This window comes from Chiloscyllium punctatum, chromosome 46 (genome assembly GCF_047496795.1).
Source record: "Chiloscyllium punctatum isolate Juve2018m chromosome 46, sChiPun1.3, whole genome shotgun sequence".
Lineage (NCBI taxonomy): Eukaryota > Metazoa > Chordata > Chondrichthyes > Orectolobiformes > Hemiscylliidae > Chiloscyllium > Chiloscyllium punctatum.
Window position 1 is genome coordinate 115,321 of NC_092784.1, and position 26,118 is coordinate 141,438.

A 26,118-nucleotide genomic window follows, 5' to 3' on the forward strand; every position below is an offset into this window, starting at 1 on the left:
TACACCCGTCTGCCCCTGCCCGTTCCTAAAACTGCAACACCAACATCGGTCCCCTAACTCCACACACCCAACATTCCCACCCATCGTCCAAACCCCACCCACACCCTGCATGCCTTTAACCCTGCGCCCCCAATACCGCACGCCCAAACGCCACACCCCCACCCATGGCCACCCATCTTCGGACTCCCGTCCGCACCTCCATCCGCCCCTAGCCCTGTATCCCCAACTGGCATTCCCCAACCACCTCCCTCGAGGCACCCGGACTGCACACCAACAGGACTGGTGCTGCTGTCTTTGTGGGGTAAGTCTTCAAATAGCATGCACACACACATACACACACACACCCACGTTTTGACAAGATCCACCTTTGCTGTGTACAGGACAATGTTGGCGCAGTTTTCTGGGGTGGGGGGGCGGTTTAGGGGAAACACTTGTGTAGAATTCCAGGGAATGTATGGGGTAAGAGGGAGCGAGAAGGTGGGCAGTAGTCTTTTGGAGATGGTGCCTGGAATGTTCTTGGCAGCATTTTAGTAAGAGACGTTTTTTTTTTACATCATTGTATCTACAAACAAAAGATGCAAACAGGGTTGAAAGACATAATGTTTCTATCGGGACGTTGAGGTCCCCTTCGGATAATCCAAATTTCGGATAATTGATATTTGGACAATCTTGGTTCCTCAGTGCATGCAGGGTTTGACTCGCAGCAGTCAGCATGGTGTTGTGCAAGAGAGATCATGGCTCTCAACCTTGTTACAGTGCTTTGATGAAGTGACGAGGAACAGTAATGAGGGCAGAATGGTATACATTATCCATTTGGATTTCAGTAAGGCCTTTGATAAGGTTATAAAAGATCACCTACTGTGAAATGTTTGATTGCCTGGAATCCAGGGGCAGCTTGTAAATTAGATACACAGTTGGATTGGTGGTAGGACGCAGAGGGTAAGATAGGAAGGATGCTTGTTGGACTGGAGACCTGTGGATAGTGAAATACCTCAGGGGACGGTATATATATATTCTCTCATCCACATCATAGATGTATGTAATATGTCACATATATATATATATATATGTATTTACCTATTACATGCATCTATGATCCAGATGAAAATGCACAGGCATGGTTTGCAAGTTTGATGAAGACACTAAATAGGCAGCATCATGGAGAGTGAGGAAAGTTTTCAGGAATTTCAGAAATTTCAGCAATACCTTGATTCGCTGGAGAAGTGGACTGAGAAATGGAAAATTTAGTTTAATACAGATCGGTGTAAGTTCTTGCATTTTAGAAAGTTGTGTCAAGGTTGGAGTTTCATGGTGAATGATTGGGCCTTCAGGAGTTTAGTGGAGCAGAGGGACCTTGGAGTTCAGGTGCACGGTGCTCTGAAAGTTGATTCACTGGTAGACAGGGCAGTGAAGAAGGCTTTTGGCACACTGGCCTTCATCAGTCAGAGCACTGAGTATCGAAGTTGAGGAATTACGTCACAGTTATACAGGACGCTGGTGAGGCATTATTTGAAGCGTCATGACCAGTGTTGTTCAGTTTGCTATAGGAAGGATGTTATTAAACTGGAAATAGTGCAGAAGAAATTTACAAGGACGTTGCTAAGGGCTTAATGGTCTGAGCTTTAGGGAGAGGTTGGACAAGCTAGGACTTTTTACTTTAGCGTATATGAGACTGAGAGGGATCCATATCCTCTTTAAAGATCACAGGAAGCATGGATAGAGTGAATGCACTCAGTCTTTTCTTCACAGGGTTGGACAGCAATGACGGACTAGAGGGCATCATTTTATGGTCAGGGGGTAAGAATAAAAGGGAAACTGACGATCAATGATTTTTACAAGCACCTTGGTATGCATATCGAATGAGCTGCTAGGGGAAGTGGTTGAGGTGGATACATTAACAACATTTAAAAGGCATTTGGACAAATACAGGGATAGGAAAGGATAACAAGGACACAGGGCAATGGTAGGGAAATGGGTTTGTGTGAATGGACATTTTGTTCATAATGGACCACTTTGAGCTAAAGGACCTGTGTCCGTGCTCTAGGACTCTATGAGTGGAATAACCATTGCTTGTCACCCACTGAATATTATATTGTACTTTCCCAATTTACTGGAGAGAGCTTGACCCTCTACCCTCCAGGCTTTCATGATGCTTGACCAGAATGTTCACACATTTGATATTGTATGCGGACACCATGTAAAATGCACCTCATTAACGTCACTATTCCTCAAAAGCTGCTTCAGGGTAAGGTTAGTAATTAGTCTTTCTTACCACACAACACCAACTATAGCAAACTTAACTCTAGTTTGGTTCACAACATACGCTTCAAACCACCTCATATACACTTACGGAATTTATTTTTCACAGCATGTGCAGTCATTAGTTAACACAGTTTAGAAACAACTTGAGACCATCCAATAAGACTGCAGTATTCACAATACTTGCATGTGTAATTTCCAGAGCACATGATGTTCAGACTTTCTGCTACTGTTTTGGTTTAGGTATATTAAGCACCAATGTTTGTTTCTCCTTGTTATTTGTAAGCTCTACCTAAACTGATTCTGTGAAAGCTGAGTGACATGGTCTGTGTCGTTATTAATGATAGACATGGATAAGGCATTCAGGTGGCTCATCTCGACGCTGGGATGGCCGAGATCGGTTCCAGCTGGGGGCAACGAGGCAGTGATGGAAGAGTATTCGCCCAGAGGCAAAGATGGCACCTGAGGATCAGCAACTTTGATGTTGGTGGTCTCTGGTGTACATGGTAATGAAGCTGGTGTCCGGTGATGGGGGATGCAGGTGCCACCGATAGTAAGGAGGTGACTCAGGACCCATGGACTTCCATCTAGCTATACCTTGTTTTTCAGTATTCAGCATTCAAATTATTTAAAACGATGCGAGTTTATGCCGTGCTAAGGCCATGTCCATACATTAGCACCAGTTCCATAAGATGTGATGTGCACACTAGTTTTGGGACTTGACTGAAAAACATTCCAAAACTTCAAATACATTACATCCATTACTTCACCATAATTAACTAACCAGCCAGTATCTCAAATATGATTCCCATTTCATAAATTTATGCTGACGTTGTCTATGTTCATTACTTTCAATTCCAATATTTTCGACAAAACCATATATTTACTAATTTCGTTCTATTTTTATTTCACCTGACTTGGGTTTCCTAGCCGTGCTGGGAGGTTTTTTTTTGTGTTGTTGATTTTTTTTCTGTGAAGACAGAATTAAAGTACAAGCTTCACAGTTCCACCATTTTCCCGTTTTCCATTCTCCATTCTCTGGTTTCAGATTACAATAACTGCTATTTTTCGATTACTTTCACCGTAACATACTTTTGGAAGCTATTGTAGTTGAGTTGTATAACCTTCATCAATATGTGTTTTCAGAACCCAGCAATTTCTGCCTGAGGCTGCTCAATGACGACCCTTCCACAATCATACAATCAAAGAAGAAGATATTCTGCACCATCAGAAATACAGCACGATATACATTATTCCCACATTCCTACATGCAGCCTGTTGGGGGAATATTATTAGACTCTGATGCTGGTCCATGTACTTCTTAACGGTTGTGAGGTGACCCACGACAACACCCCTCTCAGGGGGTGCATTCCAGACCACAACGCTCTCTTGGTGAAAAAAACAATTGTAAATTTCTCTCTAAACCTCAAAGCCTTCACTTTAATCCTCTTATCCCTTGTTCTTGGCCTTTTGACTAAAATGAACAGCTGCTGTCTGCCCACCTTGTCCATGTCCCTTGTAATCTTATCCTTCTGAATCACGTCCCCTTCAGCCCTATCTATTCCAAAGTAAACAACCCGAGCTTATCCAATCTCTCTTCATCCCTGAGAAGCTCCATCCCATGAAAGATCCTGGTGAATCTCCTCTTTACCCCCTCCAGTGCAATCACATTCTTACTGTAATGTAGCTCCCAGAACTGCACGCAGCATTCTCTCTATGGCCTAACCAATGGCGTGTTTAGATCATATTATGTACGCCACGATGAATAAACAAAATGCCTACAGTCCCATGTGCTTTCTTAACTAGCTTATTACCGTGTCCAATCACATTCAGAGATGTGTGGAGAAGCACCCTCTGAGCTTCCTAGTGTGCTGTCATTCATTGAATATTCCCCTGTATGACTCTTTCTTCCAAAGTGCATCATCTCATATTTATCAGGGCTATATTCCATCTGCCATTGATCTGCCCATCTGACCATTCCATCTGTATCTTCTTGTAAAATAAGGCCATCCTCCTAACTGTCAACCATCTTGCTAATAGATGTGACAAACACAAACTTACCTATCATACGCCCCAATTCTCCCCTCACACGACCCCTTCAGTCACATTTACAACATTTATGAATACCACAAATAATAAAATACACTGCATTGCTCCCTGTGGTACACCAAAAGACTCTAGTCTATCTCCATCACATTTTCTGTAATGTGGGACCACATTAGCTGCTCTCCAGTCCTCTGGAACCTCCCTTGTGGTCAGATTTGACTTAAACAGTTGGTCAGATCATTTCCTCTCTTGTCTGAAACATTATCCTGTGAAACAACTTATGTGGATTTACATCATCCCAACTTGCATCTAAGTTGAGAGCTCTCAATGCATTTTCTCGAATTCTATATCTGCATCCTCCGTCTCCCAGGTAAAACAGATATGAAGCTCTCATGTAATAATCCTTCAATGTTCCCCAGCTTCACATACTGATTGCCCCCTTGGTTTCTAATTGGCTCTAATTGTTCGCTGCTTATTCTGTTCTACTTGCTGTTTGTTGTACAGTGTATTAGAATTCTCTCTAACCTTGCCTGCTGCACTTCTTCAAGCACCTGTATTTGTAAGTCTCCTGTGTGTGAATGTTCTAAGTTTCCCTGAGATCACCTCTCATACTTTGAAACAGTACAGAACACAGCTATCATCTCATCCACACTCCATGCAGCCTGTGCAGAACGTCTCTACTTCTATGTTCCCGTTCCCTTTAAATGAAGGGCAACTTCACGTTTTCCTTTCAATTTCCAAGTGTCCGTCCAGAACCGCTTTGGTTTAATATTATTTACTACTCACTGTCTGAGCTCTTAAACCTGAATATCTAACTATATCACACCTACTGGTTTTCCATTGTCTCTGTCTACAAGAAACAGCTTCGAACCATTTAAAATAAAGTCATTAAAGTTGATTTATTTTCGGGGGAGATCCAAGATATTGGCGACCCAGTGGGTTTCCCTGCTCAGCTCTACATCAGAACCCTGACAAAGTAGTGCATTAACCTTCTCTTTCTTACCCATTGTGGTAAAAATACCGATCCCCTGTATTGCTGTATGTCAGTTGAAGTGAGTAAGGAAAATGACTAACTGTAAAGGACCACGTAGATCACAACTAGCAGGCACTGCCACGCAGCAACGGATACGACTGCGGCCGTGGCGTCTGCCTCCGCGAACCCACAAGGGGACTTACTATTAGAGCAGAGTTTGGTCATGGATTAAGTAATCCTCCGAGAAAAGGTTGATTCAGAGATGGAGGAGACCCATACCATGCTGGAACCGATCTCTGCCATGCTGCAGAAGCATGACTAGGAGATCCAGCGTGTCAGACCCATGTCATGGAGGTGGAGCAGTGGACTGTGTCCTCTGAAACTGCAGTGGAATCTTCAGCAGGTCTGGTCCAGGCCTTGGGATGGCGGGTACCGGGCGTGGAGGCGCAGATCAACATCGAAAATCGAGGGCATCATAAGAATATCTGCCTGGTCGTGCTGGCGGGACGGGAAGAAGAAGACAGCCCGTCAGTCTTTGGAGTAATGGCTTCTGTAGTTTTTGAAGTTGGATTTCGAGGCGGGTCAGGTGCAGGTCGAGCAGGCCCACCAGATCGCAGTGCACAAGCCCGGGTGAGATCAGCAACCCCCTTCCCCCCATCCCCCACCCCCCACCCAGCCCTTCTGCAACTCCAGCAGTATGGAGAGAAACAAATGGTTCTCCACCACTGGGGAAGGATCCACAGACTCTTATATCCAAAGGAGCACGAATTATGTTTTTCCAGGACCTTTCTATGGCCATGATCCACAAGAGGCAGGCCTTTAATAAGGTAAAAACGAGGCTGAGAGTATTGAATATTCAATATACTGCAAGATACCCGACAGTATTGCGTTTCAACCACGGAGGGGTCCGTGTTTAATTTTGACTCACGAGAAAATGCAAAGGATTTCCTGGACACCTTAAGATAGATTTGCTGCCTCAAATAGTATGGACAATCATGTTCTCTTTGTTTCCTCTGAGGTTTCCCTCGTTTACCTGGTTTTGTTCTTTTTTAATATGTGGGGGTCCCATTCATTTCTCTTTCTCTCTTTTCTCCTTTCTTCCTTCCCTCCCATTAACCTTTTTTTCTATAATTTCCTTTTCGTTTCTCTCTCTCAGTACGGAATAGGGGTAGTGTTCGGGGGGTGGGGATGTTGGGGAGGGTTACATTTTTTTCACCAGGACCGCATTGGATTTGGATGGGACGGGTTGAGTGCCCACTTTTAATTTTCTTGTTGTCAGACACATGTAACTTTTCAAAGTTTGTTTTGTCTGGGTTTGGCAAGCAGCTGCAGCTCGTAGGAGCCAAGGGGGATTAGTGGGTAGTATGAGCGCTCCCTGTTGGGAAGGAAGGAGTATCACCTGTTATTTGTGTTTTATGTTGGTTCATTGTACAAGGAGTTGTTAGGAGTTTTAAGTTGGTAGTTTTTGCAGTTGTATTTTCAAGTTTATACGAACTGTTTACCACTTTCTTGGAGTGCGCAATAAAACAGATCCTTCCTCACAGGGGGATCACGGGCTGTTTTGGATGGCTATGGTTAACCGCTCCTTTAAATAGACCACCTTGAACATTTAATAGGAGTCATTCACCAATTGATGCTTTCAGGCCTTAGAAAGGAAAGGGTCGATGTAGCGTTGGTGCCAAAAGAAAGACATCTAACCGGTAAGGAACATTTAAAGTTACAGAAGAGAGTGTTTGACTGGGTGTTATTTTCATCCTTTAATTCTAAACGTAGAGGAGTAACTTTTCTCATTCAATAGAACCTTCTATATCAGTTTTTTGGCCAAATTAAGGACGAATGTCGGCTTTTTCTGATCCATAAAGCGTTAATACAGAGAGGAATATGAGAGAGAGTCATAGTCATAGAGATATACAGCATGGAAACAGACTCTTCGGTCCAACCCATCCATGCCGACCAGATATCCCAACCCAATCTAGTCCCACCTGCCAGCACCCAGCCCATATCCCTCCAAACTCTTCCTTTTCATATTCCGATCCAAATGTCTCTTAAACGTTGCAACTGTACCAGCCTCCATCACTTCGTCTGGTATCTCATTCCTTACACCTACCACCCTTGAAAAGTTGCCTCTCAGGTCTCTTTTATATCTTTCCCATCTCAACCTAAACCTATGCCCTCTGGTTCAGGACTCCCCGACCCCAGGGAAAATTCTTTGCCTGCTTACCCTATCCATGCCCCTCATAATTTTGTGTAACTCTCTAAGGTCTCCCATCAGCCTCCGATGCTCCAGAGAAAACAGCCACAGCCTGTTTAGACTCTCCCGATAGTTGAAACCATCCAACCCTGGCAACATCCTTGTAAATATTTTCTGAACCATTTCAGCTTTCACAACATCTTTCCGATAGGAAGGAGACCAGGGTTACACGCAATATTCCAAGAGTGACGTAACCAATGGCGTGTACAGCCTCAATATGACATCCCAAATCCTGTACTCGGTACTCTGACCAATAAAGGAAAGCATACGAAAATCCTTATTCACTATTTTACCTACCTGCGACTCCACTTTCAAGGAGCTATGAACCTGCACTCCAAGGTATCTTTGTTTAGCAACTCCCTAGGAACTTAACATTAAGTGTATAACTGCTGCTAAGATTTGCTTTCCCAAAATGCAGCACCTCCCATTTATATTAATTAAACTCCATCTGCCACCTCTCAGCCCATTGGCCCAAATGCTCCAGATCGTGTTATAGTCTGAGGTAACCATCTTTGCTCTCCACTACACCTCCAATTTTGGTGTCATTTGCAAACTTACTAACTGTTACTTTTCTGCTCGCATTCAAATCATTTATGGATAGTCAAAAAGTAGAGAGCCCAGAACCGATCCTTCTGGCACTCCACTGGTCAGACGCATCCATTCTGAAAAACAACCCTCCACCACCACACTCTCTCTTCCAACTTTGAGCCAGTTCTGCATCCAAATGGCTAGTTCCCTCTGTATTCCATGAGATCTAACCTTGCTAATCTGTCTCCCATGGGAAACCTTGTCGAACGCCGTACTGAAGTCCATATAGATCACATCTACTGCTCTGCCCTCATCAATCTTCTTTGTTACTTCTTCAAAAAACTTAATCAGGTTTGTGAGACATGATTTCACACGCACAAAGCCATGTTGACTATCCCGAATCAGCTCTTGCCTTTCCAAATACATGTACATCCTGTCCCTTAGGATTCCCACCGCCGAGGTCAGGCTCACCGGTCTATAGTTCCCTAGTTTGTTTTTACCACCCCTCTTACACAGTGGCACCACGTTTGCCAACCTCCAGTCTTCCGGCATCTCACCTGTGACTATCGATTATACAAATATCTCAGCAAGAGGCCCAGCAATCACTTTTCTAGCTTCCCACAGAGTTCTCTGGTACACCTGATCAGGTCCTGGGGATTTATCCACCTTTACCCGTTTCAAGACGTCCAGCACTTCCTCCTCTGTAATCTGGACATTTTGCAAGATATCACCATCTATTTCCCTACAGTCTATATCTTCCATATCCTTTCCACAGTCAATACTGATGCAAAATATTCATTTAGCATCTCCCCCATTTTCTGCAGCTCATAACAAAGGCCGCTTGCTGATCTTTGAGGGGACCTATTCTCTCCCTAGTTATCCTTTTGTCCTTAATGTATTTGTAAAACCCCTTTGCATTCTCCTTAATAATATTTGCAAAAGCTATCCCATGCCCCCTTTTTGCCCTCCTGATTTCCCTCTTAATTATGCTCCTACTCCCTTTCTACTGTTCTAAGGATTCACTCGATCTATCCTGTCTACACCTGACATATGCTTCCTTCTTTTTAACTAAACCCTCAATTTCTTTAGTTATCCAGCATTCCCTATATGAACCACCCTTTCCTTTCACCTTGACAGGAATATACTTTATCTGGATCTTTGTTATCTCATTTCTGAAGGCTTCCCATTTTCCAGCCATCCCTTTACCTGCGAAAATCTGCCTGCAATCAGCTTTCGAAAGGTCTTGCTTAATACCGTCAAAATTGGCCTTTCTCCAATTTAGAACTTCAAATTGTAGATCTGGTCTATCCTTTTCCATGACTATTTTAAAACGAATAGAATTATGGTCGCTGGCCCCAAAGCTCTCCCCTACTGACTCCTCAGTCTCCTGCTCTGCCTTATTTTCAAAGAGTAGGTCAGGTTTTGCACCTTATCTAGTAGGTACATCCACATATTGAATCTGAAAATTGACTCGTACCCACTTAAGAAATTCCTCTCCATCAAAACCTTTAACACATTGGAAGTCCCAGTCTATGTTTGGTAAGTTAAAAATCCCCTACCATACCTACTCTCTTATTCTTACAGATAGCTGCAATCTCCTTACAAGTTTGTTTCTCAATTTCCCTCCGACTATTGGAGGGGAGGGGGGGTCTATAATACAATCCCAATAAGGTGATCATCTCTTTCTTATTTCTCCGTTCAACACAAATAATGTCCCTGGATGTATTTCCGGGAATATCCTCCCTCAGCACAGTTATAATGCTATACCTTGTCAAAAATGCCACTCCCCCTTCTCTCTTGCCTCTCTTTCTATCCTTCCTGGAACATCAATCTGCCAGTCCTGCCCATCCCTGAGCAATGTTTCTGTAATTGCTATGATATCCCTATCCCATGTTCTTCACCATGCCCTGAGTTCATCTGCCTTCCCTGTTAGGTTCCTTGCATTGAATACATACAGTTTAATTTATCAGTCCTCCCATTGTCCCTGCCTGCCCTGACTCTTTGACTGACTTCTTTTCTCAACTGTACCAGTCTCAGATTTATCTCTTTCCTCACTATCTCCTTGGGTACCCCATCCCCCACCTTCCTAATTTTAATCCTCCCGAGCAGTTCTAGCAAATTTCCCAGTCTGTATATTAGTACCCTTCCAATTTAGGTGCAATCCATCCTTCTTGTACAGGTCACTTCTACCCCAAAGGAGAGTCCAATGATCCAAAAATGTGAGCCCTTCTCCCATGTACCAGCTCCTCAGCCATGCATTCATCTTCTCTACCCACCTGTTCCTACCCTCAATAGCTTGTCGCACTGGGAGTAATCCAGATATGACTACCCTTGAGGACTTCTTTTTAAATTTATGCCCAACTCTCTGTAATCTCCCCTCAGAATCTCAACCTTTTCCCTTCCTATATCGTTGGTTCCAATGTGGACAATGACCTCTTGCTGAACCCTCTCCCCCGTGAGAACATTCTGCACCCTCTCTGAGACATCCTTTATTCTGGCAGAAGGGAAACAACACTCCATTCTGCTTTTCCTCTGCTGGCCACAGAAATGTCTGTCTGTACCTCGGACTACAGAATCCCCTAACACAATTGATCTCTTGGAAGCCGATGTACCCCTCATTGCATTAGAGCCAGTCTCAACACCAGAAACATGCCTGCTCATTCTACGTTCCCCTGAGAATCCATGACCCCCTACATTTTCCAAAACAGCATACCTGTTTGAAATGGATACATCCACAAATGACTCCTGCCCTAGGTGCCTACCTCTCTTACCCTTCTTGGAGCTAACCCATCTATGTGACTGTTTCTGAGACTTTCCCCCTTCCTGTAACCGCCATCCATCACATACCGTTGCTGTTGCAAATTCTTCATCGCTTCTAACTGTCTATCCAATCGATCCATTTAATCTGATAAGGTTCGCTTCCAACAGCACTTATGGCAGATATAATCCGCAGTAACCCTTAAACTCTCTTTAAACGGCCACATCTGACAAGAAGTATGTATCACTGCAAAGGCCATTTTTGCTCCTTCACAATGTATAGACCCAGAAAATAACACGGTATTATTCCTCTGCAGAACACTGCATAAGGTTAAATTAATAGTTATGGCTTATATTTTAAGTTTAATCAAGATACTTATCTCCAAAACATAATCAAGGAAGAACCCAGTATACTCACTACTGCAGCCTTTCTTTTGGACAGAGTTAAAACAACGATTAACTGATCTGAATCTGTGTTGTGAACTTGGCCCACACAGGTTTCTCCAAGGTCAGTCGTGAAATTCACTGTTTGTTAACTTTCCCAGATGGTCTCCGATGTCCAGCTATAAATGATTCAAAAATTCGAGGAAATCACCTCCAGCACATAAAATACCTAAAAAAAAGGAGCAACTCTTACAGGCACAATTTTTTCCCGTCCTCCATCTTGCCACTGGTACACCCTTCAAATTAACGGATGCACTCTCCAGGTTGATGTCCGTTGGGCAGCGTTATACAATTATAGGGGGAGACTTTAACCGACATATGGAACCCAAAGTTGATAGGGTGTTTCGGCACTCGCGGATATTTCCCTGCAATCTCGGCAGCTGGTGGATTTTTATTGTCTATTTATCCTATCTATGCCTCTCATCATTTTGTAAACCTCTATAAGGTCACCCCTCAGCCTTTGACTCTCCAGGGAAAACAGCACCAGCCTGTTCAGCTTCTCTCTGTAGCTCAAATCCTCCAACCCTGGAAACATGCTTGTAAATCTTTTCTGAACCGTTTCAAGTTTCACAACATCTTTCCGATAGGAAGGTGTCCAGAGTTACACGCAATATTCCAACAGTGGCCTAACCAATGTCCTGTACAGCTGCAACATGACCTCCCTACTCCTGTACTCAATACTCTGACCAATAAAGGAAAGCATACCAAACGCCTTCTTCACCATCCCATCTACATACGACTCTACTTTCAAGGAACTATGAACCTGCACACCAAGGTCACTTTGTTCAGCAACACTCCCTCGGACCTTACCATTAATTTTATAAGTCCTGCTAAGATTTGCTTTCTTATTGAATACTTTTCATGGGACCTAATAAAAAAAACATTGTTCATCAATATGGACAGCCAGTAATCCGACGGTGCTCTGGGAGACTGCCAAGGCCTATGCAAGGGGTTTGATTATTTGTTACTGTGCTACTCGGAAGCGGTAGAAAGGAGAGCAGCAGCTGACAGAGCATATTTTGACAGACCGTCTGTAAAGAGGTTGCAGCTGATTACAATGCTCCGGGCTGCTCTGAACGCTGCGCTCACCCAGACAGCAAAGAGAGCGATTTCATTTGTGAAACAGAGGGTATTCGAATATGGTAATAAGCAGGGTAGATATCTGGCATACTTGGCCAGAAGGAAGAGTGCCCCAGTCTACCGCATCCATTAGCAAGTGTGCTGTTAAAATCACCTGCGATCCCAGAAAGATTAATGCAGCATTTATGAAGTTCAATTCTTGGCTGTTCCAGTCAGAGGGCTGTGAGGACAGATTGGCGATAATGAAGCACTTTTTCATTATCCTGGACCTCCCTAATGTAACTTTAGAGCAGGTGTCTCTTCCGAATTCCCTCTGACAATCCAAAAGATACAGGAGGCCGTTAGGCAGCTCCAGAGTGCTAAAGCACTGGGCTCCGATGGATTTTAGAGTGAGATTTAAAAGGAGTTCATAGACATGCTGGCTGGGTCAATGTTGGATATGTACATTATTTGTATAATCAGGCCTGACTCCCATCCTCTCCGCGAGAAGGAAAATTTATCTTATTCTCCAGAGGATTGCAATCCATAAAGGCATATATCCTTATTAAACGTGGACTTTAATAGTTTGGTGCAAATGCTGGCGTTGAAGCTGGAGAAGATCTTGCCCTTCATTGTGAAATAGGACCAGACAGATTTTAGTAGGGGTCACAGGTCGTCTAATAATAATAGGAGAGTGTTAATATGCTTCAGGTGTGCCAGCAAGGGTCGTTTCCAGGCTTGGTAGTTGATGCAGGGAAAACATTTGAACGGGTAGAATGGCCGTACCTCTATTATGTCCTGGAATGGTTTGGCCTTGGAGGGGCCTTTGCCAGGTGGGTGACAGTATTGTCTAGTAAAAAAGCAGCGGATTGCACTCATGGTATAAGGTCTGACAATTTTAGCAATGGCAGAGGCAGCCGTCAAGGGTTTCACCGTTACTATTTACATGGGTGATTGTGCCGTTGGCAGAACCCATCCGGAGGGACCATAATTTTACTGATCTGAAGGTAGGATCAGGATGGCAGAAGATCACACTTTATGCAGATGACGTTCTTCTCTTTCTTACTAACTCGTTGATATCTGTGCCTCAAGTGATTAATGTATTTGGATCTTTTTTGGGGTATAAAATCAATTTTTTGAAATCGGAGACCATGCCTGTCAGGGGTCTTATTAGAGTACCCAATCATGGAGGTGAAATCCGATTCCCTTTCAGATGGTCAGCCTTCAATAAATTAGATAAAGCTATCTTCCTGCAGTGCTCGAGAACATAAGGCAGGAACTTCAGCACTGAGAGTATCTTTCAATAACCTGGTTGGGTAGAATAGCTCGGGTCAAAACGAATGTATTCCCCCGTTTATTATATCCCATGCAAATACATCTTTTGACGCTGCCCAGGCAGTCGGCTTGGATCGTTTATTTGGCATCACAGGCGGCCTCTTACGGAGCTCACCCATTTGCACTTTCCGCGGGAGCTCAGGGATGTGGATTGTACTCACTTTAACAAATGCAAATTGAGTTCCCTCTTAGCCTATGTGGCTGATTGGGCTTGTCCAGACCTGCGGTCAATGTGGTTGGACAACGATGCCTCCGAGGCAAAATGTCCCCTCATTAATCTGTCGCTCATGAACAAGATGAGGACTGTTATGGACCATTGCAGAAATCCAATTGTCCTTAACACAGTTAAAGCATGGAGAATGATGCAACAAAGTGAGGCCAATTTACATAAAAAGACACTTCCCCTTTTACTCCCATTGTAGGATTGATGGGTTCTGGCTTTTGGCTCTGGGAATCCAGAGGAGTTTCCTGTTTGGGAGACTTATTTGACGGGGAGGGCATGATGTCTTTCAAGCAGCTGAGCCAGAAATATGAGCTATCTAGAAGGGACCTCTTTCATTACTTAGAGATTAGGAATTTTATACAGAAAAAGAGTACATTAATAGTTAGTCCCTATAAGTCGAATATGGAGATGAGAGCGGTTACGTCCACGGGCACTCTCTCAGTCAGCACCTTCTAGCATTTAATAGGAGGTGATATCTCAAAGGACATGAAGCATTTGTGTGGAACTTGTGTCCAGTATTTGGGAGTAGACATCTTCACCAGAGGAATGGGCAGATAGTTGGGAGAATGTCTGGAAGATTTTGATTTACAATAGGACGCAAGCGATGCAGCTGAAGGTACTCCACAGCATTTATTTGGCATCGGGGTGGCTTGCCAAATTTAAGATGGGAGCGTCCCAAGTGTGACCAAATATAAAACACATGTCGGTACTCTTACTCATTGCTTGTGGTCATCCACAAACTTTGTAGGTATTGGGGCGCTATAGTGAGTGTTTTGGAAGGTGTCTTAGGAACTGAGGTCAAGGTAGATCTGGTGTACCTCCACTTGGGTTCGCCGAATCACCCATCTTTGTGAAGCGATTGTTTAGTATTATTTCATTATGTGCGAAGAAGAACATTCTAATGCGGTCGGTGTCAGAAAATCCCCCAGGATTCTCGGTGTGGTGTAGGTTAGTTATGGAGCACCTACCCCTGAACTTGCTTACAATTATGGTGCACCAGAAAATGGAAATTTTTGATCGGACGTGGCGGCCGTTGTTGAACCATAGAGACACGGACTTATTGGCGATTTTGGTCTGGGCCTTTGTGTAACCATCAGCATTGTGTCTGGTGTCCCAGATACCCCATGGGAGGAATTAATTCTGAACAAAGACGGCAACACAATGCCAGCTCTCGATACAGTAAGGAGCCAATTGGGACCCACAGCCGGAACATACAGGAGAGCATAAGCCATACATCTTGCCCATTGTTTCTGAGCTTGATAAAGATGTCCCCAGGAATCCAGGGGTATGAGCATCAACTGCTAGGTTAAGGTACAGAAGGTAGGATTTTCATTTATAATTGGATGATTACTTAACTGACAAATTGAATAAATGAGTCTTTTCTCAGAGAAATGGGACTGGCTGGATGAATCAGACTTTGGCGGGGGGCGGGGGGGGGGGGGGTGGTGGTCGGAGAGGCCTCCAATAACAAGATTAAGAACTTAAAATAAATATACTGAGAGATAAGCTCAAATGGTCAGTTATATCAGATGTCCAATCCACATCACAGAATCAGACACCGAATTCTAGATGAGATAACTGCTTAGCATAGAGCACAGTACAGACCATGCTGGTGTAATGCTCAATACAACCCAGTACTCTGTACAGACAGGGCAGACCAACCAGTCCATGGGGAGATATGCAGTGTATAACAGTGAATTGCTCTGTAAAGCTGGAGCAGTTAGTGCTATGTCCATCCCCGCAGTACATTGTTCAGTAAATACTCTGTTAGGTCACTGCCCAGCGTGGGGAAAATTGCAGTCCATGCTGGAAGTGACAGGATATGCAGCTTCCATTCATTTACAGCTTCCTACTTCCATTGTGCCAAGGCGTGTAGAACATCTAGTCAAAAGGTAGGACGACGTTCACATAAGGTTGAGGAGGCAAGGATCAGACAGGGCTCTAGAGGGTTGCAAGTGAGCCAGGAAGGAACTGAAGAATGAACTCATGAGAGGAAGAAGTTGGCATGAAAAAGCCTTGGTGGGTAGGAATAAGGTAAAATCTAAGACATTCTACACTTATGTAAGGAACAAGAAGACAGCTAGAGTGAGGGTAGTTCTCATCACAGATTATGGAGTTAACTTGCGTCATGAGTGGGTGGGGTCGGGGAAATCGTTAATGAATGCTTAGCTTCAGTATTCACCACTGAGAGGGGCATTGAAATTTATGGGGACAGCGTGAAACAGGTTGATATACTAGAACAGGAGGATATAATGAAAACTTTGAGAAACACAACGATAGATAAATCTCATGGTTCAGACGGAATATAAGCAAGGATACTGCAGGAAGCGAGGGAACTGACTGCTGCACATTTGGCAAAGATCTTTGCATCCCCACTGTCCACTGGTGTCATGCCAAATGAAAGGAAGTTGGCAAATGTGATTCCCTTGTTCAAGAAATGGAGGAGGGACAATCCTGGGAATTATAGACCAATCAGTCTTACGATAGTTGTAGGCAAAGTATTGGAGAGGATTCGGAGAAACATGATTTCTGATTACTTGAACAAAAAATCATTTGATAGAGATTGTCAATATGCCTTTATCAGGGGTAGTTCATGCCTCACGAATCTTATTGAATCATTTCAGAATGGAGTAAATACAATTTTGAATGTAGGTCAATGGATGTGGTGTATATGGATTTAAGCAAGACGTTTGATAAATTCATCCACGGTAGGCTCATTCAGACAGTAATGAGGCATGGGATACAGGGAAATATGGCTGTCTGGATGCAGAATTTCTGGACCATAGAAGACAGAGGGTGGTAGTAGATGGAAAGCATTCATTCTGGAGCTCTGTGATCAGTGGTGTACAGCAAGTTGAGTTTAAGACCTCCGCTCTTTGCGATTTGTATGAATGGTTTGAATGAGGAAGTGGAAGGGTGGGTTAGTACGTTTGCTGATGACACAAATGTTGGTGGAGTTCTAGATAACGTTAAGGTATTTGAGAGGTTGCAACGGAACATTCACAGGATTCAGAACTGAGCTGATGAGAAGCAGATCGAGTTAAACCTGGAAAACTGTGAAGTCATTCACTTTGGAGGGTCGAATTTGAATGCAGAATATTGGGTTAAAGGCACTATTCTTGGCAGTGTGGAGGTACAGAGGGATCTTGCGGTCCGTGTCCAGAGATCCCTCAAAGTTGCCACACAGGTTGATATCAAATCGGCAACAGCGAGGGCTGCAGATGCTGGAGATCACAGTCAAGATGAGAGTGGTGCTGGAAAAGCACAGCAGGTCAGGCAGCATCCAAGGAGCAGATGATGTAGGGCTCCTGCCAGAAAAGTCGATTTTTCTGCTCCTCAGCTGCTGCCTGACCTGCTGTGCTTTTCCAACACCGAATCTTGACCCAGGTTGATGCGGTCATTCAGAAAGTATATATTGTGTTGGCTTTCATAAGCTGGGGAACTGAGTTTCAGAGTAGTGAGGTTATGCTACAGCTCTATAAAGCCCGGATTAAATCATTGTTATGAAGTTGAAGGTGTGTTTATTACCTTTTAAGCGAGAGTGAATGTTGTTCTGCACTGAGAGCTTGCAAGCACCTGTCATATGACTAGCTGGCAGTCTCAGAGTAGACTGGAAAATATAAAGCATGCTATGAAACAGATACCTTGAGTTTTGTTTGCGGTTTTGACAAAATTTCAAATTTAACCAATCAGTTTAAATTATGCCCCAGGAATCTAAAGTCAATCGATTTTGATTTTATTGTTTTGTCAACATCCAACCAATGAGATGATCCAATGTTGAGGGGAATGAAAGAGGCAGGCAGTTCGAGAGTTAGACTTAGAGTAACTGCTATCTAGAGAGAGACTGCAATGCAAAACTCTCTCTTTCAAAGTTACCATTTTTGTATGAAACATCCCTGCATTAAAATTCAGAAGATAAACCAGAGAGATTTTCAGCTGAAAGAAGGAGGACACTGGAGATGAAAGATGCTGTGTGGATTTGAAATTAATTTGATGTAATTTTAATACGGTCTTTTCTTATTGGAACATCATGTTGTTATAAAGTTGAAGGCAGTTCCAATCAGTTCAGAGAAAGAGGGGCTTAGAGTTGTGAATAGCTGTTGTTCTATTTTCACTTTTAGAGTTAAGGAATAAATTGATGTTATTTATCCTTAAAGAGTGGAATTTGGGATTTGTCACTCGTAGTTTAACAGATTACGACACGAGTTGAGTTTTCCGGCTGTTTGATTGGAAGAGTTCATTTCCACACGTGGAATTGTGTTCAGTTCTGGTCGCCTTGTCATAGAAATGATGTGGATGCTCTCGAGAGGGTGCAGAGAATTTCCTGCAGTGCAACAGAAATATTGACACACACCACACACAGCAAGTGAAATATTGAGAATGTCACCAAGCAGAAAAGTAAATACTGGCAGATTCCCCATGTCTGCACAAACATCAGTGTGTCACTGTGTGTATAGTATGCCTGTATTGATGACTGTGTATCTGTGTGTGCATGTACATTAGTGTATCGGTATGTGTCTCTGTGTTCCTGTATTAGTATCAGTGTGACTGCATCAGTTTCTGTGTGTGTGTCTGTGTATCTGTGTTCATTTCTGCGTGTCTTTGCGAGTCTGTATTCATCTCTGTGTGTACCTGCGTGTCTCTGTGGGTATCTGTGTGCAGAGCGGATCTGTCAGACTCTGTGGTGTTTAAAATGAAACAATGTCCCCTCTGCTGCCCTTCACACTCTACTACATCGACGACATTCCTGATGAAGTGTTTCGACCCAAAACGTTGATTTTCCTACTCTTCGGAGGCTGTCTGACCTGCACCACACTCTGGTCTCTGATCTCCAGCATCTGCAGACCTCACTTTCTCACATCAGAGTTTCAGTCTGGGAGGGAAGCAGCCCCACTGCACCATCCAAACTGACAGCACCGTCACCACACACGCATGCACAAATGCATTTCGGAAGGTATAGGGAGGATCGTAATTGTACTGAGGTCCCTCACAGAGGAGATTGCTCATGTAGAGTAATGTCTGTGCTCCTTCCTCAACGTGGAAGTGATTTGTCTTTGAAGATTATTCGTGACACAGAGTGTGCACAATAAAGAGTATTTGCAATTGCATCCAATCAAGGTCGACCGAACCATTTGTAAGGTGATATAATGCGTTTATTGCACATTCTTTAAATTCAAATGCTTTGTAATGCACTCTTACAAAGTACAGGTGAGAAAGGATTGAAAAGTCCTTAAATCTACCCAATGAGGGCGGTAATGTCTCAGGAAAAATATCGTTAGGTATCAGATGAAACTGATCTGAGCTTCAAAAGGCGTTATTTGAAAACCCGAATAACTACGCAATGTGAGAGATTCACAGGAATTGATGTCCTCTGAGTGAGAGGAAAAAAATCTGACACTTGTGCAGTGACATGGGGAGGCCAGCAGAGGGTGACATCGTATGACTCTACAATTAACATTGACAGACAGTAGAGATGGGGCAAGGGAGCAGGGTTTTGATCTCAATTCCACTGGATTTACCACAAAACCATAAAGGCCACATTTCACAGAGATGACGACAGAGATACACACAAACATACATAGACACATTAAATACACAACACATACAGATAAAGTTATGAACACCTACACACTTTCATGTGCACACTGCCGCACACAGAAAAAAATGTTTCTTTAAGATAGAGATAAATACGTTTTGCATTACTAAGGGAATCAATTGATCAGTTCACGAATGCAAATGAATGCAGCTGAGAAACATTTCACCCGTGATCAAACCGCACAGCAGATCCGATTGGCTAAATGGCTTAATTCTGCTGCAATTTCCTATTTTCTGAAGTGATTCATTTTGGAAGGTCGAATTCAAATGCAGATTACAGGGTCAAAGGTAGCATTCTTAGCCGTTTGGAGGAACAGACGGATCTTAGGACCCACGTCCATTTGTATCACCAAGTTGCCACTCAAGTTGATAGAGGTGTTAAGAGGAGTATGGTGTGTTGGTTTTCATTAACAGGGAGATTGAGTTTAAGTACCACTAGATTATGCTGCAACTCTATAAAGCACTGGTTAGACCACACGTGAAGTATTGTGTTGAGTTCTGGCGGCCCATTATGGGAAGAAATTGGAAGCTTTTGAGAGGGTGCAGGCAGGATATACCAGGATGTTGCCTGCGCTGGAGGGCATGTCTTTTGAAGAATTTCTGAGTGAGCTTCTTCACTCTTATTGGAGTGAAGAACAATGAGAGCTAACTTAATAGAGGTGTACAAGATGATGAAGTATAGACAGAGTGGACAACCAGAGACTGTTTCCCAGGGTGGAAATGGCTATCACGCAGGGAGCATAATTTTAAAGTGATTGGAGGAAGGCTTCAGGGAGATGTCAGATGAAGGTTGTTTACGCAGGTAATGACAGGTGCGTGGAATGCACTGCCAGCGATGGCAGTAGAATGCGATACATTAGGGATATTCAAGCAACTCTTGGATCGACATATAAATGATAGTAAAAGGAAGGGTATGAAGATTTGTTTAACGTTAGACTAGGATAAAAAGGTTGGCACAATATTGAAGGCTGAAGGGCTGTCCTGTGCTGGACTGTTCAATGTTCTAATTTCCTACACTCTTGTGAGCTTATGGTATCTGGAATTAATCTACCTTCGGTTCAGGCTAAATTTTTTAAGTATTTGATTGTCGAGTGGTATTGAAATTGTGGACAGGATTGAGGGATTGAGTGGTCTATATTTATTTTTAATTGTCGAGTCCTTGTGTCAAAAGATTGGCTTGAGGGGGACACATTTTAGGAATAAGGGCAATCCCATTTCAGACCGAGACAGGGATGTTCCTTTCTCTTTAGGGCTGTTTGATCTGTAGTTTTCCCATGCCCAAGGAGCAGTGAAGACTGGGTTACTGAAAATATTCAAGGTTGAGTTCCATAGTTCAGTGATGAATAAAAGAATCCATGTTTATTCGGAACAGACACGAAAGGGATGTTTAGTTACAATCACATCAACAATGAGCATTCTGAATGGAGCAGCAGACGCGAGGGGCTGAAAGGCAACCCTGCTGCTCCTAACCTATGTCTTGTTTTCTCACTCAAACCCTTGTTGCTTTTACAGAGGGAGAGGAATTTCAGCAATGAGGCACGAGGAGACCTTTCTGCCCTTCTAAGGATTTACAAAGGAAGATGATAAAGTCATTCAGAGATTTGAGAACATTACACAGTACAGGAGGAGGCCATCCAACCTTTCTAGGCTGCTATTCAGGAATAGGGAACCCTGGGTAACTCTCAGGAAATAGACAGTAGGGGTTGGTGTTTATTTTCAATTTGGTAAACTTTAACTTGGTGGAGTGTCTTAGAAATCAGTGCAAGATCAACAATTATTTCGAACCTGTCATTGATTTAGATGTGGGGGCTGATTGGATTGGAGCTGTATTAGCTCAGCCACCAAGATAGTCATTCAATAAGGTGTCAAATGGAGGTAGAGAGTCAGTAATGGGATAGAGACAAGGGACGTTAATGCGTAAACCTACAACAGAAACAGTCTAACCTGGGCTAAAGAGGTTTATGCTGTGACAAAAGGGTAAAACAACAGTAAACTACTTAAAAGGAGAGAGATCACAAAACTCAGTAGTACAACTGGATTTGTGCTCCGAGTACATACATCACAAAAGGTTAGTATGCCGATGCAGTAAGTGATTAGGAAAGTATATGGAATAATTCTACTCCATGCAAAGGCTATCAGGACATTTTTACTGCCTCTGCACATGAGCTTTCTGCGGCCACATTTGATGTATTGTGCGTAGTGATGAACGCATCTTCAAATTACAACGAATAAATTGCTCCTACATGGAGCAGGGAACAGGAACAGATTCATACCGTCCCGTGCATGTTCAACGAGACTTCACATGGTCTAATTAGGTGGTCAGATAACATTATTGTATATTTCATGTCAATGATGGAGAAGATGCAACCTGCTAGAAAACTCACGGTTTATTCGTCCCTCTCTTCCCTTGTTCATTCTCACAGCAACGTATTAGAGGTGAAAACTCATCAGTAATCTTTAGCACTCGTGAAGGATTCCAGTTGAGGATTCATTGGAATCTCCACACTGCCTGAAGCAAAAGGAATTCAGCTCGAAGGGCTGAATGGTCGACTCCTGCGCCGATTGTCTATTGTCTATTGTCTCAATCCAACTGTTCCAGGAAGGAATTCGATTGCCAGCAGCTTGTGTGAGCAGAATGATCCCAGAGTCAGAATACAATTTATTATTTCCTTTTGGCTTGAATTTAACTTTTGCTACGAAAAGCTCTTTCAAGCTGGTATTCTGCAGAGGTTTATTCTGTTTGTCTGCATGCATGTTTATGTGTGTTACTGTGTGCACCTGTGTGTGACACTGTGACTGTCTCAGTATATGTGTCTGTGTATGTGTATGTTTCTGTGTATACAAACTGCGTCTCAGTATAGATTGAAATATAAATATTAATGTACATATTTGCCCACACTGCTTGCCATGTATCTTTCCATCATAGCTTGAGTAAGTTTGCTTTGGTAAATTACTTAGCCAAATTAAAAATATCTACCTGACTTGTGCCTCGCAAAGAACCTAACCTATTCTGAGAACTATACCATTGGCCATATCACCAAAGTAGTTACATTTAAAATGTGTCATGACCAATGGTGGAGCTGGAGTAGAAAATGAAACAGAGACCTCTCCAAACGCAGTCTGAACAGGGATGAGAAGAAATTCACAAAGTGCTGTTTGAGTGGGAGTGGTCTTCCCCAGAAGTTTGTGGTGCCTGTGTGTTTGCATTTATTCAAAGCCATGCTCCTAAGACATTGGATGGTAAAGAACAATGACCTCCAGACAGGAAAGTGAGGCTGAGACCAAAACCTGTTAAGCCACAAACTTAGTGCCTGGTGGAGACCAACCCTTCTTCCCAGTCCCATGTTCCACTAAAACTGTCAATCCTGACAGACATGAACAGTCGAGGTCATTTACCCCAGTAACCTGATGCACAGAAACAGCGGAGACCATTCAGAAGATGAAGACCATCACACACAGTTTCACATGGCGTTGGAAAATATTCTTGGGAAAAGGAAGGGTAGGTGACGGTGTGAAACATCTCACTCCTCTGTCTTTACAGAACTGTCTTCATTTCTTGGTGATGTTACCGAGTCAGATTTGCTGTAAGTACAGCGCCCATACCTCACCCAGAGATGGCCCACAAAATTTCTCTGACGGCAACATCCAATAACAGAATTGCCAAGAAAATAACTTCCCAAAAACAGAATGAGAGAACATCAGATACGCGATTACGTCGATCAGCCCTTCAGACCTTTCTTTCCGTTCAATATGGGCGGCACGGTGGCACAGTGGTTAGCACTGCTGCGTCATAGCGCCAGAGACCTGGGTACAATTCCCGCTTCAGGCGACTCTCTGTGTGGAGTTTGCACATTCTCCCCGTGTCTGCGTGGGTTTCCTCCGGGTGCTCCGGTTTCCTCCCACAATCCAAAAAAAATGTGCCCATTCGGTGAATTGCCCATGCTAAATTGCCCGTAGTGTTAGATGAAGGGGTAAATATAGGGGAATGGGTGTGGGTGGGTTATGATTCGGTGGATCGGTGTGGACTTGTTGGGCCGAAGGGCCTGTTTCCACGCTGTGAGTATTCTAATAGGATCATAGCTGATCTGCAAAAGCCTCAACTCCTCTCTTATGCTCAATCCCTGCAGCCCTCGACATTCTGATGCCTCATATATTCATTGTGCGCCCTTCCAAATAACTTAGTGATCTGCCTCCCCTACCTCTCTGGGATAAAGAAGTCCCGACAGTCACTACCCTCTGCGAGAAGGAAACACTCCTCACAAACACACCGTGAACTATTCACATGAATAAAAGATATGAACATGCGGTAAGAGTGACTGGCCCTGATATCAAGGCAGGATTTAACTGTGAATGGTATCAATGAACCCGAATACAATTGAATGCATTGGGAATGAATTGTAAACTCCCCACTGGTTAGAGGCATTCATAGAACATAGAACATAGAACATAGAAACGTAGAAGTATATAGCGCAGTACAGGCCCTTTGGCCGTCGATGTTGTGCTGATCCAAGCCCACCTGACCTATACGAGCCCACGATCCACCATATGCCTATCCAATGCCCGTTTAAATGCCCAGAAAGTGGGAGAGTCCACCACTGCTACTGGCAGGGCATTCCATAAACTCACGACTCGCTGAGTAAACAATCTACCCCTAACATCTGTCCTATACCTGGCACCCCTTAATTTAAAGCTATGCCCTCTCGTAATAGCTGACTCCACATGTGGAAAAAGGTTCTCATGGCCAACCCTATCTAAACCCTAAATCATCTTGTACAGCTCTATCCAGTCACCCCTAAACCTTCTTTTTCTCCAATGAAAACAGCCCCAAGTGCCTCAGCCTTTCCTCATACAATCGTCCGACCATACCAGGCATATCCTGGTAAACCTCCTCTGCACGCGTTCCAGTGCCTCCACATCCTTCCTATAGTATTGCGACCAAAACTGCACACAATACTCCAGATGCGGCCGCACCAGAGTCTTATACAACTGCAATTTGACCTCAGGACTCCGGAACTCAATTCCTCTACCAATAAAAACCAGGACACGATATGCCTTCTTCACAGCACTATTTACCTGGATGGCAATTTTCAGAGATCTGTGTTCATGGACACCAAGATCCCTCTGCTCATCCACACTACCAAGTATCTGACCATTAGCCCAGGGCCCCATCTTCTTGTTACTCTTACCAAAGTGAATCAGTTCTCACTTACGTAGATTGAACTGCATTTGCCACCTTTCTGCCCAGCTCTGCAGATTATCTATATCCCGCTGTAACCTGCCACATCCTTCCGCACTGCCAACAACTCCACCGAATTTCGTATCATCCGCAAACTTGCTCACCCAACCTTCTAGCCCCTCCTCCAGGTCATTTAGAAAAATGACAAACAGCAATGGTCCCAAAACAGTTCCTTGACGAACACCGCTAGTAACTGCACTCCAAGAAGAAGCTTTAGCATCAACTACTACCCCCTGTTTTCTTCCAGCCAGCCAATTCCTAATCCAAACCTCCAACTCACCTTCAATGCAATACCTCCGTACTTTTTGCAGTAGCTTACCATGGGGAACCTTATCAAACGCCTTATTTAAATCCATATACACCACATCTACCGCTTTACCTCGTCCAACTCCTTAGTCACCTTCTCAAAGAATTCAATAAGGTTTGTGAGGCACGGCCTGCCCTTCACAAAAACATGCTGACTATCCTTTATCACATTATTCCTATCCAAATGTTCATAAATCCTATCCCTTACAATTCTCTCTCAGACTTTGACCACAACAGAAGTGAGACTCACCGGCCTATAGTAACTAGGGTTATCCCTACTCCCCTTCTTGCACAAGGTAACCACATTTGCCATCCTGCAGTCATCTGCCATTATTCCTGGAGACAACGAGGGCATAAAAATCAAGGCCAATGGCTATGCAATCTCCTCCCTTGCTTCACATCCTAGGATAAATGCCATCAGGCATTCAGAGGACAAGGGAAGATATTTGTGGTTGGTGTGGATCATCATTTCAGTCACAGGACATCTCTGCCTGCATCCTCAAGGTAGCTTTCTTCAGCTGTTTCAATGTCTTTCTCACATCTTACGGTCAGAAGTGGAGATGTTCTCTGAAGATCACACAATATTAAAAATAATATGTCACCTGTCAACTGCTGAATCATTCCGTGTCCATGTGCAGCAAGACCTGGATAGCATCCAAACATTCCTTTAACAGTCTTACCACAAATGTCTCTTTCTAGTGTTCCACAGTTAAATAGGAGGAGCTCATTCAGCACCTCAAGCTGATTTCAACGGCATATATTCAACCCACTGAAACTATTGAATGCGAACAGGAATAGCCCATTCAGTCCCTCCTGCCTATTACACGAGGAGGGAAGGAGTGTAGTCAGCACATAGAGGTGTTAAATCGGAACCAAGAGTTGCCAAATGAGGTCATCGAGCCTCTTCCATGAGACCAGGACGAGGACAGTCAGCCTGTCAAGCCAATTATGCAGAAATTGGAAGATGTCATTGATGTCGAAACATGACAAACAGTGGGGTAGTGATTACACAGACAAACTGCTCTATGTTCTTCCTCCTGGATCCATTGACAGTGGTTCACGTGTTATTTTAACTTGGTTTCCTGAAGGTGAGAAGGGAAAGTGGC